This window comes from Suricata suricatta, chromosome 2, assembly GCF_006229205.1.
Source record: "Suricata suricatta isolate VVHF042 chromosome 2, meerkat_22Aug2017_6uvM2_HiC, whole genome shotgun sequence".
Classification (NCBI taxonomy): domain Eukaryota; kingdom Metazoa; phylum Chordata; class Mammalia; order Carnivora; family Herpestidae; genus Suricata; species Suricata suricatta.
In genome coordinates, this window is record NC_043701.1 from 77700925 (window position 1) to 77710657 (window position 9733).

Consider the following 9733-nt stretch of genomic DNA (forward strand, 5'->3'; position numbering starts at 1 on the left):
GCACCTGAGGCATGTGGCTAAGCAGCATGAACACCCTCTCCCCTGCCTCGCATGATTGTTCACTCTGCTTAATTGTCAGCTCCTGCTAAGAATATGTACCATCTCATTTTCCCAGAGATTCTGGAAGTGTTGAGCTTTGCTTGTGGCCAAGTGGGGTAGCATTTGCTTCTCTGATAGGCCAATGCTGGGGATGGTCTGAACCAACCTCTGCACATAGAGGCCTTTAATTGAATTCCAGTTTCAAATCTAGTGCAGATTTGGATCAGAAGGGTTTTGCTTTGTGTGCAGTTTTGTAGGCAAATAGTCTTACCCAACTTGGTCTGTTTACACGTATTACCATTCTATATATATTCTTTATAAAGTAACCAAAACACAGGTATGCAACAACAAAAGTGATATTCTAGGCTTGAAATAAAAGATCACATGAAAAGCCCTTCTCCCTCCCTAGGAGCAAGAGGGAAGAGATTCAAGTCTCTTGAGTCCAGGGAAACAAAGAATAGCAAGATAAGACCGTAGAGAGATCTCTCAATATTGACAACTAAATTGCAAATTTCCATGTCTCTTTAGCTGTTCAACAAAAACACCCATGGGGAAAGTGAAAAATCCAACCACATGTACAGCTGATTGTTTGTGTGGTTCCTCATGTTCTGGTTTCTCCTTCTCCTTCAGTGGCTAGAAGATTAAAAACAAAGTGAGTAACTATTGAAGTATCAGCCATTCATCAGAAATCTTGTTACATGGAATTCTCTCATAGTATATTGAATTGTGAATAATGGAACCTCTGAAATAGTTGATAATCCATAATTATTTTTATAAAGGATAACCCTATGAATACGAGTTTAAGCTGCTGAACTGATGCAACTCAAGGATCTAACTTATCCCATGACTTATTAAAAAATCTCTTATACTGCCTTATGCAGCTAATTCTACCTTAGAAACTTTTTTTTTTCCCTCCATTAAAATTCAAAAGTCCCTGAGAGAGGTAATTCACCTTAGGAAGGCCAATTTATCAGATTGTTTTTGAAGATGATTGGTAAGCCCAGGGTCTTAATAAAATGAACTCAGTGTCCATGACTTGAGGAGATGGTAGATGTGGAAGTGGCCAACAGTGGTTGAAAAACTCCCAAGCAAGGCCGACGGTCTTTGCAGCATGCACAGTGTCAGGAGCTGTTTTCTTATAGGTTGTTAGCAAAAAGGAGAAATGACCTTCCCCTGGAAGATGGAAGATAATGATTATTCCCAAATAGATATGCCCACATGGAAAATTAAAGTTCTTTTGTGTGCATAGATGTATATAATACTACCCTAGGAGAATTAATATTTGGAGATTTTTATTTTTAAGGTTTTAAGTTTTCTATTTCTGAGAGAGAAATATGGTGAAACAAGGCCCTTAGAGTCATTTTCTTTCAGGAAAGTTAAGTGAAACCAAAACTGTACTAGGGATAGATTTGAGGGTAGGTGGGGGGAAAAAAGGCAATTTTCAAGGAATACTACATTTAAAAAGAAGACTGTCATGAAAGTTGGTGTTTTGTTTTGTCCAGAGCAGAGGAAAGCACAGGGAACTGGGGAAATATCAGCTGGTTTTTCAGTGAGGAGAAACAAAGTCTAGTTTGCTTTAAAAGGAGACCTATCTGGTTGTACAGATATACAATGGGGTACTACTCAACAATAGGGAAAAAATGAAATCTTGCCATTTGCAACAATGCGGATGGAATGGGAGGACATTATGCTAAGTGAAATAGGTCAGTCAGAGAAAGATATCTCACTCATATGTGGAATTTGAGAAACTTAACAGAAGACCATAGATGAAAGAAAGGAAAAATAAGTTGTAAACAGAGAGGGAGGCAAACCATAAGAAACTCTTAAATACAGAGAACAAACAGAGAGTTGATGGGGGTGGGGGATGGAGGGTGTGGGGGAGAGGGATGATGGGCATTGAGGAGAGCACTTGCTGGAGTGAGCACTGGGTGTTGTAATAAGTGATGAACCATGGGAATCTATTCCTGAAGCCAAGACTGCATGTTAGCTAACTTGACAATGAATTAAAAAAAAAAAAAAAGAGGAGGCACATCCAATGAGTGTTTCACAGATACTGCAGAAGGAAGATTTTAACATAATCTCTCTTTCACTAAGATAGTTTATCACACTCAACAGAAATGACAGCGAAAGGAACAAAGGAGAGGAAACCATTCTGGGGTGAGCAAAGGGTGACCAAGGATGGGAAAATCCAGTTTCACCAAATATTTATGCATGCTTATATAAACCTCAATTAGCTATCTTCAAATGCTAAGTCTCTGCTGAAGAAAAGGAGCATTTGGAAATGCGACTTGGAAGTTGGTTGGTGTCAGTTATTTTGCTGCATTGTTGATTAATGTAATTGAAGTATATATTACAGAAACAGAAAAGGAAATGTGACTTCTTCAGGGACCCATTAATTTCTTAAGGATAAAATGTTTGAAGGTTCAAAGGCTTTGTTGAAGCTTATTTTAAATTTAAAATTTCCATTGCCAAGGGATTGATTACCATTCTTATATTAGCTTTGTCAAACCCGAAGTTGATCTCAGTTCTTTCAAAGTTTTGTGGCACTTAACTGTTTTCAGAGCGTATTTTTAAAGAGAAAGCAGTCTTACAAGTTCTCTCAAGGACAGACTTGCTTTCCCTTTACGAGAACAGCAAGATGAAAATTTCTAAAATCTTAAAAAGAGCAATTCCCACTCTCTCTATCTTTGGGACCTTGAAAGTCATTCCTGCAAGTCAGGTACAGCACCTCTTCATTCAAACACTTTTCCATATTAGTTTCTGTTTGGTTTTCCTTTGACTTTAAAACATCAACTTATTTAACGTCTTTGCACTTTTGAAGCTTAGTAACGTTGTTTAGGGACTCTTCAGTAAGATTAAAGTTTTTTCCATCCCTCCACCCCAATGACTATATGTAGTTCTTTTTATAGCTCTCTGCTCTCTTCCTCTGATCACTGTTTAAGGCAGTCTCATAAACAACACCCTTCAAAAGTGAGCCAAGATATCCCAAGCACCAGTTTTTAGTTATGCTGTCCCAATAGTGAACTCGTTAGTTCAAGAAGTCAGACAGCAGCATTTCCGGCTCCTTGGAAACACAGCCAAAAAGAAAACTATTATTTCGCACAAGAACAAGGACAAAAAATATGCCATCAGGAAATCAGGGTTAAGATGGCACTGCCATCTACCCAGATGAAGGTGGTCTGAGAGGACCATGAGGCTGCATTAGAAACAATAGCATTGTGACCTAAGGCTTTGCCACAGGAAATCAATAATGAGATTGCTGACACCCTAAGAGCAGTTCAACAGAAAATCTTTCTTCCTGCAAGAAAAAAGATATTTTCTTTTCAACCAGTTTTGCTTTTCCCTACCTTTCTGGTCCTCGTGCTACTGCAAGGTGTTGGGAGTGTGGATTTTAGTCAGCAGGAGGCGCCTTTTTGGACTACACCTCCTTTGGAGCTCTCTCTAAGGACACTGGGAAGTGTGGACAGACCTGTAGGTTGAGACCTTGAAAACTGTCCCTCCGTAGCCATACCCAAGCATTGATTCTATGTAGCTCTGAGAAATTTTGGCCTCTGCTAATGGGGACACACATTCTCCCATCTCGTGTGGGAGATTTTGTCTGAAGAAACACTGTCACTCACATAGACTTTATTTTCAATGTATTTTCTATTTGAGCCCAATTTTGGAGATGACGATCTGGATCCTATTCCAAATATCTTGAAGGCAGCAGCAGGCTGGATCTGGGTAAAGAAGTGTGACTTTAAAAACCCTTGCCTCCCCCCGACCCATCCCCCAGTCCTCCCACACTGGTATATTCTAGGCCTGTTTCTTGTTTCAGACCTTTATCTGAGCCTTTCAGCTTCCAACCTAACATATTCCAAGTGTGTGTTTCTGAATACCCCAACCCCAAAGAATTGGCAGGAGAATCTGGACTGAAAGGGCTTAGGTGGGCTCCCAATCTCTGGTGACATTTGTCTATTAACTAGCTGTCTACCCCTTGGTCAAAAATAGTGAGCTGTGAATGAGTGGTGTGTATGTGTGTAACTAGGAAAAACAGGTGGTGAAGACACTTGGGGACCGGGATGTATGAAGAGCATTTTCCTATCATGTTAGAGCAGGAGTGGGGCTGATCCACTGCATAGACATCCAGATGCCCAAAGATACGTCCTTAATAAAGACAATGGATGATGATGATGATGATGATGATGATGATATGTTTTGAGGAGAAAGGGATGGAACTACTATGGGACCATGGATGCTAGAAAATATCCCCAGTGTTTATCTGATGGGCATGGAGAAACATTTAAAGGGGCTAGGCTTTATCAACATGGTCAAGCTAAATACCCCCTCCTGGATATCACATTTCAGTCCTGTGCACACAGGGGGGAGGCTGAGCTGGCTTTCCCATGGGGAATTCAGATATTCTGCATTTTTGCATAATTTTCAAATTTATAGGCCAGTTCCTCTTTACCTAATGATGTTGGGACAACCTCGGCATTCTCTACTCCGTGAGGAGCTACAAAAATAGAGCTGGTGAGTGACGTCTGCTCAGTGTTTTTGATTAATAGAAAGAGGGTAGATGCATTGGTGGGGACCTATTTTCCTCTCACTGTTTCTTCAGTATTCAGCAAACACAGACACACATCCTCATTCTAGGGTCAAGCACTGTCCTAGGTATTCAGGGGAAATGGTCCCTGCCAGGAGTTCGGGATGTAGGTTGTATTGTCACCATTGTGCAGATGGGTCAGAGAAGTGAAGTGGCTCAGAACCAGGGTTTCACTAGATACTCAGTTTGAGAATTTGAAAGCTAGATTTCAAATGGTTTTCAGTCATTTCTACTTCGGGGGTGGCTACACAGAAACAAACCTATGATCCTACTCTCCCCCACCATATTCTCCAATACATGGATGGAGAATCAGAGCTGGAGTGGCTGTAACTGTCTGGATCCTGTCAGGTTATTCAGTCTTAATCACTCATTTCTCAGTGCCATCATATACCACTGAACAACGGTGATGGTGAATAAGACTGTGACTACAGCTGTACAAGCTACTACTTCTATCAATATCGTGTCTACTGATACTGAATTAGGTGTCACTTTCACTACAGAATGCTACACAAATATCACTCCTGCAGGAGTCCTTTTTACCACTGCAGTGAAGTACTGAGACCATGAGCTAGTGAGTCAAACTGACCTGGATTTGAGTCACTATTATCATATTTTACACATGAGGAAACTGAAGCACATAAAGTCTGTTATTTGACTGAGATCACAGAGCTTGTAAGCAGGAAAAACATGCCAGAATTGACCTGTTACTATTTTACTCCAGAAATGACACTTGTTTCACTCTGGGATGCTATCTAACCACATTAATCCCAGCATTTATTGATAATAGGAACTATTTGTTAGGTACTTTCTGTATGGCTGGGACTATATACCAAGCTCTATATATACATTATCATTGAATTATATTCAATTATTCTTTATAATTTCCTCCATTTTATGGAAGAGAGAAGGAGACCTAGAGAGATTTAATAACGTGCTCAGCATTTTACAGCTAGAAAGTAATAGATCTCAAACTGGATTGCAGGAATGTCTGACTCTGAAACCCATTTTCTTAACCACTATGTATGCTGTCAGACAAGAGATTTACAAAGAACTGATAGATTGGTGTCATATTCAAAGCTTCCTTTCATCATTGGGTACAAGTTTCCAATAGTGTCTTGGATACATTGTGAGTATCCAGTTAGAAAGCTGGGTTAACAAACAGCACAGGTGAAACATATATACACAAACACAGCCATTGGTAAGTCCGCTTTGAAGTAGAGGGGTTCTTTCAGATCATGTAGTCCAACTTCTTGGTTAGGTCAGAAAGTTGGTGTTTTTACATCCCTGCCAGATGGAGGAGATCTTATAACTAAAAAGGAAAGTTTCAGTCTACATTACCTAAAGTACACTTTTGTCCTGAAATTTGAGTTACTTAAAAGAGCAAAGATACCCAATATCAGACTTGGATTGTTAATGCAAATTGTTGATAAATGTAGTACTATTTTTAATTGGCCTTGACTTCCAAACTGTGCAGATTAACTGTGAATGATAAGATTAATATATTTTTTTTTACTGTGGTTTTCTATATTCTCTACATTTCCCATGATTTTTAGTATAGGATTGCTCTACAATTAGGGGAAAAATGCTATTTTTAAAGAGAAATGACCAAGTCATTTCATTGGTATCAAACAGTGAAGTGAAAACAGCATAGGCCACAGTTAAACAAACCTGACTGTTGAATCCCTGCTCTATTCCTTATTGTTTGTGGTATTAGTCTCTTCTTACCCTCTCTGAACCTCCGGTTTCCATCAATTGATGAGTGGTTTCACCTACCTTCCAAGACTATGTGAGGCTTAAATGAGATACTGTGTAAATGACTTGTTAAATCTCTTCCTGTCCTTTCCCCTTTATTCCTTTTACCAGTTAAAAATACAGTTTGCAGGAGGTGAGGTCAGCTGCGTGAAAGGAAAATGTTATATTGACGTTCCTAAAAGCACTTGGCAAATGATGAATTACAAAGTCCTTAGGTTCTTTCTACAGTGTCTTGGGGATAGCGTTTAATGAACTCATAAACATAAAACAGACAAAAAGAAAATTGGACAAGAAGGAGGAGGAGGTAGCTGAGATACAGTAAGAAAACATTTCAGGAGTCTGTAGCTTTGTAATTTAAGTTCTCATCTGCATCTCATTATCTTAATAATCCAAAACAACAGCCCTTAGATGCCTCACACAGAGGGAGGATGGGAAATAATTTCCTTGGACAAGGTCCCCGGCCTCTCTATCACATTAGATATTATTTCCAAATGTTGAGTGTCAAGGGAGTGTTTCACATTCTCCTAACTGTTAAACCATTTGGCTCCCTTTGGGGGAAGGGATGAGTTTAGCAATCCACAGAGCAGCCTCCTGGAAAAGACTTTTCTGGAATTCCAGAGCTCCAGCAGGAATACAGTGCAGCCTATGGAGCCTCCATGAGAAGAACTTTACCTCAATTTGCATCCTCCTTTTGGAGTCTACAAACAAAACTCAGTTCATGGTGCCATGTAGGATTTATTTTGTTTTTTTCTCCTGGTAAATTCAATACATTTTAAAAACTGCTTATTTTGAATTATTTTAAACTCACAAGGGGTACAATGATAGTACAAAGGATCTAATGTACCTTTCACACAAATTCCTCAAATTTTAACATTTTAGTGCAATTGCTTTATCTCTCTAATTATATGTGATTATTATCATTACTATTTTCTAAAATCATTTGAGAGCAAGTTGCAGATATGATGCCTGTCTGCCCCTGCATACTTCAGTGTTCTTTCTAAAAACAAGGGCACTTTCTTACATAAACACAGTAAAATTATTATGATCATGAAATTAACACTGTTACCACACAATTATCTAATCCTCAGACCTTATTCAAATACCGTCATTTGTCCTTTCTGACAAAAGGATTCAATCCAGAAGAAAGCATTGTCTTTTGTCTCTTTAGTTTTCTTTAATCTTGAACTCTTCCTCTTTCTTTCCTGATCTATTAGGACCTTGACATTTTTGAAGAGTATATAAGGCATTGATGTTGTAGAATGGCTCTTAATTTGGATTTGTCTAATGTTTCCTCATAACTATTTTCAGGTTGTGCATAATTGGCAGGAATATTATAGAAGATATGTTAGCTTTTTTTCAACCTATGATACCAGGAAGCATCTGATGTCAACTATTACACCATCTTAAATGTGATGCTACTGTTATCTTTGTAATAATACAGATCTTTTAGGGAGATTCTTTGAGACTATTTAAATATTGTGTTTCTCCTCTAACTTCTACCTACTAGTTTCATCTTTAAAAATAGTTTGGAACTTGCTCCCTTTTGTAACTTTTGGCTAAAAGTAACAAAAGCATACTATTAAAGTTCTCATCCCAACAAAGGCACGTGTAAGAAGGGTGCACTTCAAGGCAGTGAGGCAGCACCATGTCAGGACCTGGATTCCTGAAGACCAGACTTGTTCTCTCTGGGTGTCTCTGAAGCTCACTTCATCTTTAACAATTCCTTCTACTTCCATTGGGAGAGAACTCTTTCAGACAGTCCTCCAAGCTGGCATTGGGACAAACTGGCCCCTCCCCCACCAGTCTCCAGAGAACCTCTCCTACCATATTCCTCCCATCCCTGAAACTGCAGTCTAGTGGTTTGTTCTGGGAGCTTTTTTGAGGAGCTTTTGTTTTTTCACGTCTGTGGATCTCTTTATGATGGTTTCTTACTGTTTACTTTGGAAATTGTTAACTTTTGCCTCTGTCAGCGCCCTAAGCTTTGAGCCCCAGTTCTGAACTGGGAGACTGAAGTGGTGACCAGTTGGGAGTCTGTCAGAAGGGCAAGAAGCCATTTTGTGAGAGCTCAGTCTCTCTGTTCCTCAGAAGACCCTGTGAAAATGCAGACAGCTGGAGAGCTGTCCCTTAAGCTCTGCAGATACCTGTCCAGGAGGAGTCCCTGCCCTGATTGCACATCTTCTCACCACTCTGCTCCTTCTCCCTCTGATTCACCCCCTGATTTGGCTCTCCTGGGAGAGCCCACCATTCTGTCTGGCAGAACACACCTGTGGGGTTGGCCTTTTCCTTTCAAATCCTGCCTTATTATTTAAAAATAAATGGGGGAAATTTTTAAAAGTAAACTAACATTCTTTTCTGTCTGCCTAGGACCCACTGGGCAGATTGAGGCTGCCACAGTCATTCAGATGGCCCAGACTGGAACTGCTGATCTCAGCCTTGGGGTTGGCAGCCACACTCCATCCCAGGGGAAGCCAAATCCCTCCCTCCTTCTCTCTCTCTCTCTACAAATCCATGATATGAATTGAAATACAAAGAGGAGTTGGGCTTTCCCCCCATATAACAGATTTATTGACATATAGTCTACATCCCATACAGTTTGCCAAATTAAAGTGTATAGTTTAGTATTAGTATATTCAGAGTTGTACAACCATCACTGAAGTCAATTTTAGAATATTTATATCATCCCAAAAAAGAAACTCCATACCCATTAACAGTAACTCTCAAGGGGTAGTTTAAAAATGCCAGACACTGTCTCTTGAGCAATAGTTGCCCATCATTTATTCTTTTTCTGGGCTTACCTGTTCAGTCACTGTCTTCCAGATGAGCTATGGCTTGTGGTGTGTTCTCTGAGAAGACTTAATTAATTGACGTCAGCCATGCAGTTGGGTTTTCTTCCCTAAGGAGTACTAACCTGGACTTGTGCTTAGTAAATTTAATTTTGAATTTCTTCTTTTTTCCCCTAGAGAATAGTGAATGGGTTATTCTTAGGAAATGACATGATTGTGGGAGTCATTTTTTTCCTAGGATTTATGGTTTTAGTAGCACTTTTCATGTATACAATACTATTGCATTCTCCTAAACAACAATTAGAAGTAAAAATAACAATAGAATTCACTTACAAAGTGCTTTTTCTATACCTGGCAGTTCTAAGTGGTTCACATACATGCAGTAACTCATCTAATTCTTAGCCACCATATGAGAGAAGGCTCTGTTGAAATTAGCCAGAACTATAGAGACTGTAAATGATGACAAGCTCAGGTTTATAGAGCTAGTAAGGGCAGGGCTGAGATGTGAGCATATGCGTTTTGATTCCAATTTGAACCCTAAGCACCACTTTAATTGCCTTGAGTATTCCCATTT

General features: G+C 39.5%; 2 long non-coding RNA genes across 2 annotated transcripts; one reads left to right on the forward strand and one right to left on the reverse strand.

Annotated features, from left to right (window-relative positions):
• Nucleotides 1-379: 379 nt before the first annotated feature.
• On the reverse strand, nt 380-2593 carry LOC115282609. The gene is made up of 3 exons (XR_003904708.1): nt 2524-2593; nt 992-1212; nt 380-672 (listed from the first exon to the last, which is right to left on the reverse strand). It is a non-coding gene; the product is annotated as an uncharacterized LOC115282609 (long non-coding RNA).
• Nucleotides 2594-3354: 761 nt separating this feature from the next.
• Nucleotides 3355-8818, forward strand: LOC115282616. Its single transcript, XR_003904709.1, has 3 exons — nt 3355-3510; nt 4474-4551; nt 8741-8818. It is a non-coding gene; the product is annotated as an uncharacterized LOC115282616 (long non-coding RNA).
• The last annotated feature ends 915 nt before the right edge of the window (nt 8819-9733 follow it).